Raw genomic sequence first — 11,393 nt, forward strand, 5'->3', positions numbered from 1 at the left:
CTCCTAGCCTTCCACAACCTACAAGGGTTACACCACAACAATCGGAAGAAAAAAGAGAAAAAGGGCTTTGTTACAATTGTGATAGCAAATGCACTAAAGGTCATAAGTGTATTGAGAAGAAATTATTTTACATAAAATATGAAGAGGAGGAAGAAAAGGATCAAGAAACATCAAAAGAAGAAGATATATGCCATGACACCACCCCAGAGAAAGAAGAAATGAATCCGACCATATCTTGTAAAGCATTGGCAAGAATTACCACTCCTCAAACTCTCAAGATAGAAGGACATATCAAGAAGAAAAAGGTGCAAGAAGTGAAAGATCACATCGAGAAAGAAGAAATGAATCCAACCATATCTTGTAATTCATTGGTTGAAATTACCACTCCTCAAACTATCAAGATAGAAGGACATATCAAGAAGAAAAATGTTCAAGAAGTGAAAGATCACATCGAGCATCAAGAAATGAATCCAACCATATCTTGTAAAGGATTGGAAGAAATTACCACTCCTCAAACTCTAGAAATAGAAGGACATATCAAGAAGAAAAAGGTTCAAGCAGTGAAAGATCACATCGAGCATCAACAACAAGTTCTCCAAATTTTAAAGGATAACGCCACTTCGGTGTAAAATCAAACGAAACAACAGGTAGATCAACATCATAGTGAAAAATGTTTTGATGTAGGTGATTGGGTATTTTTACTACTACATCTCAAGCAAGCTATTTATGAGAAGGAAATGTTGGCAATACTACATGCACTAAAAAAATGGCAACCTTACCAAATGGGAAGACTCTTCAAGGATGATGATGTGGAAGCATTGTTTTGTGCTATTTCTATTATCCAAACAGATTGGATAAATGAAGCAAGGGATGAATGGAAGAAGGATGAAGAAGTATGGCCACTTATTTAAAAGTTGCAAAAGATCCCAATTCAAACAATATTTCCAAAAATTGAAAAGGAAGGAAATATCATATTGGAACCTGGAGCAGTCACAGAAACAAGAACCTGACAGCTACGAAATCGATCAATTTCAGAGTATCTCATCAAGTGGAAGAACTTACCCACTGAAGATTCCACATGGGAGGACAAGAATTTTATACAGAAGCATCAATATCTACTTAAGCGTTGAGGACAACGCTTTTTGAAGGAGAGGGGCATGTTAGGCCCCTATACTACTAGTGTAACCCCTTATTGTTATTAGTACAACCCACTTATTATATTGATGTACGCATGTAGTGCCCATATTGTTACTATTGTGCCCCATAGAAGCCCACTATCGTTATTATTGTGCCCTTACATTATTATTGTTATGTCAGCTCTGATTATGTTATAACCCCTTAGACTCCTATATATAGAAAGGAGGTATTTTCATTTGTATCACCCAAGAATTGTTCATTTATGTAATGTAAAGGAGGTTTCCCCCTCGAAGAGGCTAAATTCTAAGGCATTGATCTATCTTTTCTTGAGATGGTTTCATAAAAGTTCCTCTGTTGCTTGAGAGGGCAGTATCACCTTCATTACTGGGCTAAATTATCTCTTTATATGCTGGCTGCATTAACTATCTTCAGTGGCTAAAGCTTAAGATTAAAGCCGAGATACATCTAGTTGTTGTGCGTGTATATCAGTCACCAAGTAAACTCCTGTAGCATATTCAGGACTGTGGCAGAGGCTAAAGATTGAGGAATGAAGAGCTCGAATTTCTATATTCATCCCTTCTAATATTCCTCAAGGGGTTGAATATTGAAATAAAGGTCCATTGCTGTGTATGATATCAGGTTCATCTGTTATACTTAATGCCATGTATTTTCTTTATTGAGTTTGTATAATGGCCCTACAATTTCGAGCTTGTTAATGATGCTCATATTTATCAGTGAATGGTGTTATTTCAGAGTATTGCATGGTATGTTAGTTGCGGGTTGAAGACTGGTTGGCATATCAGCTCATAAATTAGAAATGCAATATTATTTAGTTCCGGGTTATTTGCATTGGTGAAAGGTGCTTCTTGTCATTGTATGGTGTATATCAGAATTGTATCTTTTGCTGAAGTCTAATATTAAGGTTGTCTTGCTATTTTAAAAATGTTTGGGCATGAATACAGCATTATGTTTTCTAATCTGAAATAAAAAAGAAGAAACAACCACCTATATCCATAAGACATTAAATTGTTTGACGAAAACTCTCACCGAGAACTTCAATAAAAACTCAGAGATTTAAGGGAAAAATTAAGGTGTTTCCAAAGGGAATCTTACATAGGAAAGTCCATAATTACCTTAGAAATGAGAACATAAGAATCTATTTAGAAACAAATATGGGAAGGCGTGAGAAACATTACCTTCTATCACATTATATCAGTTAATTGTTGTTTTGCATGTTGGTTTCATTTTCTTGTAGTTTCCATCAATTTGGTTTTTAACAAATAAAAAAAAATAAAAATTATTTTATGAAAATATCAACAAAGATTGCAGTTTAGAAAAATCCTAAAAGAGTGCCTTAGAGATAGAAGCACGAAATATATAGTATCTATATGTTTTTCGGTTTCTTAGTCAGAACCTTTCATGTCATATCATCATCGCTGAAGAAAAAACATACATAAAGAGAAAAGAGTCCTTTGGGCAAGACATGAAAAGACTAGAATATTGAAGGATATATTATAATTTTTTATTATGAGACAACACTAGGAGGAAGCCTCTAGCATGACAGAAATATTATAAACAAAGGGCAACATTTCATAATTACTCCATACTACTGCCAATTTGTTTGCAGTATGATGAATAAATTTGTTTGATTATATTATGCTACTCTGTTTCACAATGTGATGGATTATTCACAATAAAATCCTTACTGGCTTCACAAAACAAACCGATTCAAATGGATTCGATCTCATGGATCTGAAAGGCACATACAAGAAAGCACATTGATATGAAAATATGGAAGAGGACAGATGAATCAGTTGACCTCAATTTCAATTTTCATCTGAACCCCATAACGCCACACTGAATATAAAGTTCAAACAACAAAAGAAGTTGAAACCAATGATCAAATAATGACTAATTTCTTTAGCTAAAGAAGGAAATTAATCTCATTAGCACTGTGAGCAGGAGACATGAATGCTCGAGAGGGTTGCAGAGGACCTGTTCCGGGAGCGCGAATGGAGAAAATGAATGTTTGGCGCGAGGGATCATTTGAAAATGAGCGGGCGTTGGTTTGAAAATGCGCCAGCATAGCAGATGCCAGCTCGGAGGTGGTGGGTAATACATTTATCGTATCTACGATACATATCATAGTATATGGTTTGAGTTCATGTTTAATATCCGAGTGGATGTTTATGGTATTAGTACCCAAGGTTTATGTCATCATTAACTAACTCCGCATTGGGTTTCCCGACATCCTCGTCTGTTTTCAATCACAACATTTATGTGATTACAACTTTCATATACATTACCGCGTTCATCTGATTAACTTATCCATTCTGATGATTATTCTGGATTTGGCATTAATTCCCTGCTCTGCCATGGTACATGGCACGAGCAGGCCCGTGCCATAGTAGTTACTTTCCTCAATTACCTCGTTGCATCAACGGTGGAGTGCCTGGTTGGTGATCCTATGGCTAAGTTTGTTTCAGGGCTAATTCATACCAGCTCTCGGGTGCTAAGCCGCATTTTCACTTTCGACTCTGGGCGCCAGCTCCGTCTTCCTCCATGCCTCCCACGAGTCTGGTCTTTCTATCAATTTGGAGCCATGAACAGTTTGGAAGGTCTCTAGTGCAGGTTTATGGCTTCATTTTTGAACGGCGGATTCCTGGTAAGAGTGCGGCAAATGAATTACCATTTTATTTCCTCTTTGTGGCTTATGGTTCCTCCGTTTCTTCTCAGCTCTGTAACTAATATAGCTTGTAGTGCCTCTGCCTGTAGGTTTTACCATAGAGAATTTGGGGCTATTCGCCATTGCAGTATGGTGGACACCTTACCAGATTTCATCGCTTGGGAAATACTGGGTAAGATGTTACCACTGGTTTGATGATTTTCAACTGAGTTTGGTTCCTCTGGTTATCTGAGTTGAGGTTTTTCGGCCCTCAAGGAATTGTTGCTTCTATTGTTCGAATCTTCGGGTTAATTTGAATTAGAAAAGTTGTAATAGTTTGACAGCCAGGAGCTGGGAAGTTTGTACTATCCTCTGTCTTAACGAGGGTTTGTTTTCTGGCTACAGTTGTAATTTCAATATTAACTGTTAATAGTTTCTCCATTGCTGGGGCCCTTGAATTTGGTCTTGTTTTCTCTTTGTAATTTCGAATATGTATGAGACTCACCTCAGAAAATGGATTAAGGTTTACTACTCATAAATTCAAGCTTGAAGCTTCCATTCTTTCAGTTTGCAAGTTAATATACTCTATTCCCTTGAGTTGTGGTTATGAGCTTCTGCTAGGTAATAATATTTTATGCTTGCTTTCTGTAAAGTAACCACATGGTATCTCCGTTTTATTCCAGGTTATTATGGTTTTATGCATGCATTCAATGTTAAACTCATATACATGGTATTTCCGTTCTTTTCTAGGTTATAATAGTTTTGTACTTGCATTTGGTGATATACACACATATTCGGAATATTTCCGTCATTATTTCTGTGCAGTTGCTGTGGTATATATTATTGTGGTAACCTTTAACTCGTTTTTCCATTTATATTATTGTTTGCTGAGATTATTCAAGTTTCCAGTTTCCATTTATTTTATCGTTGCTGAGATTATTCAAGTTTTTGGGCTATAATAATATCGGCTTTTGCTCTCTATGATACTGGTAACCTCGTTTATTCATTTTTGTTGTTTAGCTTTGAGGGTTTCCTACCCATGTAGGGTTTATGGGAATCCTTCAAGGTTTTGGACTTCGTCTATCATTATGATCCTTATCGTGTTAGTCGGCACAACGCAGGGCATGAATCCCGATCTCACTTCGTTTCCCTAAAGTTTATCCCTGGTTATCTAACTGTGGGGACTCCTCCGCATATTAGATTCCAATGTTTTTTGGTAATTTTCCTTTGATTAATACATACCCTTGTTTAGAGTTTTCCTAATATAAGATCTAGATAGTTGTTCTTTATTTCACTATCCAACTAATATAATTATTTAACAGATTGCATTATCTCTTGCTACAATAATATCTTACTATTCTTTTAAAGAAATGTTCAGCTCTTAATCTCCAGGGTTTGCATGGTCCAGCCTTATGGAAACCCTACAGTTTTCAACGCAGATGGTGCCTTCTGTATATGGGTTTCTATAGTTTATGTTGGTTCATCGCTCTCGTTTCATATTTTATTCCTCTTTTGAGAATCTAAATAGGCACTCTACTATTTACTTCTCAAGAATCATACATCATATAGGTAGTTAATTAATCTACTGTCTCTTCCGAGAGTCATTCAGCATAGAGGTACTTAATTATCTATTCTTTAATTCAAGAATTCATTCAACATAATGATTCCAGTTACATTCTTTCATTTCCTGTAAATGGCTCGTAACTTAACTTATGTAATAACATTGTAATTTCCATACTTGAGTTCGGAAGTCTAATGAAGTTCTCCACTAGAAAAGTTCACCTTTGTTTCTGCCGCTTGTCTTCCACCCGTCCATGAGATTTGTCCTCCAGGACCCAATCTCCCCCCAAGCGTACTTGCAAGACCTCTGTCTTCTGCAAGGTACTGGCACACCGTGCCTCTGATATCTGGTCATCACTAGACTTAGCAGTCTTTTCCCCTTACTGTCTGTCATTTCAACACAGTTTTTCCTTCCCCCCACTTCCTTTTCTTTGGAAGCATACACAGTTAGGGAAGGTAGTTATGGTTTTCTGGCAACTGCCTTTTCTAACTTCCTTTCATTAGGAGTTACGAGATCAGCTGATACTCTAATCATTTCTTGTTTCCAATAGTTAACAATATTATTCAATTCAAACAGTAATAATAATAATTATTCAATTTAACCAGAAATAACAATAATTATTCAGTTTGTTCTTACTGTGGTAAAATAAAAATATTTACAGCTTTACTGGGGCATTACATCTCCCCCCTGAAATCAAACATCGTCTCGATGTTTTCCATCCAAAAACAACTCTGGATAAGCTTCCCTCATGAGCTGTTCATCCTTCCAGGTGGCCTCGTCCGGCCCAAAGTGCTTCCATTTCACTTTAACCGGGTGATGGCTTGTCTCCGCAGCATGACTCCTCTCCAATCAAGTATATTCAACAGCTCAACCAAGAATTCTCCTTCCAGTTCGACCTGTATGTCTTGCCAACTGACTATGTGCTTAGGGTCATAAACGTATTTCTTTAATACTGATACATGGAAGACATTGTGGACCCGAATATGACTTGGCAGGGCGAGCTGGTATGCCACCGGCCTAACCCTTGCTAATATTTGGAATGGTCCACAAAATCGGGGTGCCAACTTGGCGCACCCACTCCATTGTAAAGTACTCCTTTTAGCTCGAATTCTTACATACACATGGTCTCCTACCTGGTATTCCTTAAAGTTCCTCTTCTAGTCTGCGAAGCTCTTTTGTCTATCTTGAGCTACTTTTAAATTGGATCACACATTTTTAACCATTTCTTCCATCTCTTTTAGCATTTTAGGGCCCAGTGTAAGTCTATCTGCTGGTCCCCCCCCGCTGGAGGTTATACGACATTTTCGTTCATATAGCACTTCAAACAGGCTCGTCTGTAGTGATGTATGATAGCCATTGTTGTAAGCAAACTCAACCAAGTGCAAGTAGTCTTCCCACTGGGATGGTTGCTACATCACATATGATCTCAGCATATCTTCTACCACCTGATTCACCCATTTTGTTTGTCCGTCGGTCTGCGGATGATAAGTGGTACTGAAATTTAATTGGGTTCCCAATCCTTCAAACAAGGTTCTCCAAAAAGCTGATGTAAATTTTACATCCCGGTCAGAAATTATAGTTTTTGGTAGCCCGTGCAGCCTAAATATGTTTTGCATAAAAATATTGGCAATTTGTGCTACCCTGAAAGTGGACTGTACCGGTATAAAATGGGCTGATTTGCTTAATTTATCTACCACCACCATGATGGAGTCGTTGTTCTTCTTGGATTTAGGTAATCCTGTTATAAAATCCATAGAAATGGTCTCCCATTTCCACTCCAAAATGGGTAACTACTGCAATAGTCTAGCAGGGTGTTGATGCTCTACTTTGACCTGTTGGCATTCTAAGCAACGTGCCAAATATTCTGCCACTTCCTTCTTCATGCCTGGCCAGTAGTACTCTTTCCGAAGTGTTGTAATCAGCTTTTGATACCCCAGGTGTCCTGCATAAGGACTCTTATGAAATTCATCTAAAATCACATTTTTAATGTCACCTTGGTTGGGTACATATAGTCTCTTTCTGTAATTCAGCATGCCGACCGCATCCATTGCATATCCTCGCTGATACTTGTGACTGGTTGGGTTTTGTACTTGCTGTCTTATTTGTTGATAATTCTGATCTTGCTCTACTACCTTTTTAATCATCTCATTGAGAGTAGTCTGCCCTTCGCTGCAAGCAATTTCGTAAATGCAATGCACCTTCCAACTTAAAGTGTCAGCTACCCGATTTTCTTTCCCCTTTAGGTGTTTAATCTCAAAATCAAATCTACTTAGGAAATCCACCCACCGTGCCTGCCTAGTATTTAAGGTAGGCTAGTTGAAATAAATAGTCAAGCTGTGATGGTCTATCATCAATAGAAATTTCTTTCCCAACAGATAGTGACGCCACATTTTTAAAGCGTGAATGACAACAGTCATCTCCAAATCATAAGCGGAATATTTTTTTTCATGTTCTTTTAATTTTCTGGATTCATAGGTGATTACTTTAACTTCTTGCATCAATACTCCCCCTACTCCTTCCTTACTCGCATATGTGTGCACCACATAGTCCTTCCTCGGGTCTGCTATGCTTAATATAGGTATGGTGGTGAGTAGATGCTCGAGCTGCTCAAAACGTTTTTGGCAATTTGCTGTCCATTTAAAAGTTTTCCCCTTTTTCTACAGGGAAGTGATAAGATAAGCCACTCTCGCAAATCTTTCCACAAACCGCCTACAGTGTCCTGCTAATCCCATGAAAGATCTTATATCGGCTATGTCTTTCGGTACTGGCCATTCCATTATGGTCCTTATCTTCTCAGGGTCCACCACGATTCCTTCTTTGGTGATGATATGTCCCAAGTACTGAATTTTCTTCTTAAAGAAGTCACACTTGCTATACTTGGCGTATACTTGATGTTCCCGTAGTGTTTGCAGTACCAACTTGAGGTGTTTCTTGTGTTCTTCAACATTCCAAGAATATATTAGTATATCTTCAATCAAAATTAAAACAAACTTGTCTAAAGACGGATGAAATATGTTGTTCATTAAGCACATAAATGTCACAGGGGCATTAGTCAACCCAAAAGGTAGTACCACGAACTCATAGTGTCCATAGCGAGTTCTAAAGGCAGTTTTGGCTATGTCCTCTTTGATTCTGATCTGGTGGTATCTTGATCGCAAATCAATCTTTGAGAATACCGTTGCCCCTTTTACTTGGTCAAAAATTTCATCAATACGGGGTAAAGGATACTTATTCTTAATTGTCAATTTATTCAGTTGTCGATAGTCCATGCACATACGAAGGGTCCCATCCTTCTTCTTGACAAACAACACGGGAGCTCCCCAGGGTGACACACTGGGGCGGATGTAATTTTTATCCAACAGCTCCTGCAATTGCATCTTTAGTTCTGTTAATTCTGGTATGCTCATCCGATATGGTGCCCGGGACACTGGGGCTACTCCAGGCACCAATTCAATGGTAAAGTCTATGTCTCTCTTGGGTGGTAGCCCTGGTATCTCTTCAAGAAACACGTCTGCAAATTCTTGAACCACTGGAATACTTTCCAAGGTGGTAGTCTTGTCTCTTGAGTTGGCATAACCAACTTGAATGGCATAAACTTGACATCTTTTCCTGATGCATTTTGCTAATTGCGAGGTGGTTATTGGCCGAATCTGTACCGGCCTCAAAATACCTTGCATCTCTTGCTTTTCCCCTAGTTCATTTTGGTAGTAGATTGTTTTTGTTTTACAGTTTATTATGGACCAACGTCTTTCCAACCAGTCCATGCCTATCAACACCGTGTGATCCAAGGGGAAGTATGTTTAAATATGCCATCAAACGTTGGCCTGCTATCTTTAGTGGATAGTTACTAACCTTGGCTAGCACATGCCTCTTTGCCCTTGTCGCCAGCTGAACTAGCCAAGCGTTTTTAAACTTGACAGATGGTAATTTACATTTTTTCACAACCTTAGGACTAGCATAGCTTAATGTAGCTCCAAGGTAAATTAAAATCGATACAGTTTGATCAAAGATCTTACCTTCAAACTCCACCATAGTCGGTTGATATTCGGCTTGATGATCTTCGAGAGCAACATTAATTTTCAGTATACTCTGGGCCACGTCACCTACCGTAGATGCTTCATGGATCTGTGAAACCTATTCATTACCCTTTCGATGAGGATAGTTCTTAACGTAATGTGGCCTGCCACAACCCCAACATTGTACTGGCGGTCTCGTTGCCCTTCATTATCAACTTTGCTAGATTGCTCACTAAATTTGGATTCAGTGGGTGGCTTCAATCTGAGTTGGTTTTTGGGCTAGTTATTGTTGTTTGGTCCTTTGGAAAATCCTTTTCTAAAACTTCCACGATTCCCTTTGGTGCCCACAGCGATCTTATTACCCTTTTTATCAGCCCACTGCTTTCCCAGAATTTCTCCCTTCTGTTTACTTTGTTGATAGCATATCCTGGCCTTTCGTATAACCTCATCCATTGTTTTTGGGTTATCAAACTCAATCCTTTCCCTCATTGCCAAGGGTAAACTGCTAACAAACCGCTGAACTTTAGCCTTTTCCTCCCGTATGTAAGGTACATAGCGGAGCAGAGAGGTAAATCTGGTGATAAACTCATCCATTGTTTGTTGTCCAAGCCGCAGATCATGAAATTCCCTTGCCTTCTCGTCATAAAAACGTTCAGTCAAATATCTTTCCTTAAAATATTTCTGGAACATTTCCCAAGTTATATTCTGCTCACTTACCCCTCGTACAATCTTGACCTCCTCCCACCACAAAGTGGCTTTTCCTTGCAGTTGGAAAATAGCCAGCTGCGCTTTGAGATTGTGGTCATATTCATATAATTGGAAATATTTATTCATGTTAATCAACCAGGCCTCTGCTGCCTCCTCCAGTTCTCCATCGAAGAGTGGCGGCTTGATCTTCCGAAACTCCCCCTGTAACTCTATCCATTGTCTTTTTGAGGTTGGGTGTTCAGAGGCATTATCAAACTTTTCCCCTCGATTCTCTTCCCCTCCTTCTGTTTCTTCTTGGTCTGTATGGTAGCCCTGTTCTTTCGATACTCGCATTTGTTCAGGGCTGGGGTTCGGCTGGCGCTGATTCTGCTTATCAGACAAGCTTTTCATGATTTTCTCCTGTTCCATGGTTAATCTTGCATTGTCCTCCCATAGGCGAGCCATCTCATTCTTCAATTCCTAGACTGTTTCTAATATCATAAGATTGGTGTTGCGAGCCTCCTCCCCCAATTGCACCCATATTTCAGGATTGTTCTCAGGAAAAGTTGTAGATCCTGGGCCAGCCACATTCCTGTGAGGAACACTGTTCATTCTCCTCATATTTTGTTGTCATCTGTTTCCCTGTTCTCAACAAATTAGTGAACTATCAACTAGTAAAATACAACAAAAGAAACATTGACTGGTTGTCCTTGTTTAGTATTTGTTTGCCAGAGACCACAGCTTAGTAGCCTGGCTCTGATACCACTTGTCAGCAATCCATATCTTATTCACAAAGTAAATACATAAAAAAAAATATTATTTATAATGCACATGGTAATACATTTATCGGATCTATGATACATATCATAGTATCTGGTTTGAGTTCATCTTTAATATCCGAGTGGATGTTTATGGTATTAGTACCCAAGGTTTATGTCATCATTAATTAACTCTGCATTGGGTTTCCCCACATCCTTGTCTGTTTTCAATCACAGTGTTTACGTGATTACAACTGTCATATACATTACTATGTTCATCTGATTAACTTATCCGTTCTGATGATTTTTCCAGATTTGGCATTAATTCCCTGCTCCGCCATGGTATGTGGCATGAGCAGGCCTGCCCCACTGTAGTTACTTTTCTCGATTACCTCGTTGCATCAACGGTGGAGACCCTAGTTGGTGATCCTACTACTAAGTTCATTTCAAGGTTAATTCATACCAGCTCTCGGGTGCTAAGCCACATTTTCACTTTCGACCCTCGGCGCCAACTCCGTCTTCGTCCATGCCTCCCGTGAGTCTGGTCTTTCTGTCAATTCGGAGTCGTG

The sequence above is a fragment of the Pinus tabuliformis genome, chromosome 3_2, assembly GCF_031772625.1.
Source record: "Pinus tabuliformis cultivar Carrire ecotype Pingquan chromosome 3_2, CPIR1, whole genome shotgun sequence".
Taxonomy (NCBI): Eukaryota; Viridiplantae; Streptophyta; class Pinopsida; order Pinales; family Pinaceae; genus Pinus; species Pinus tabuliformis.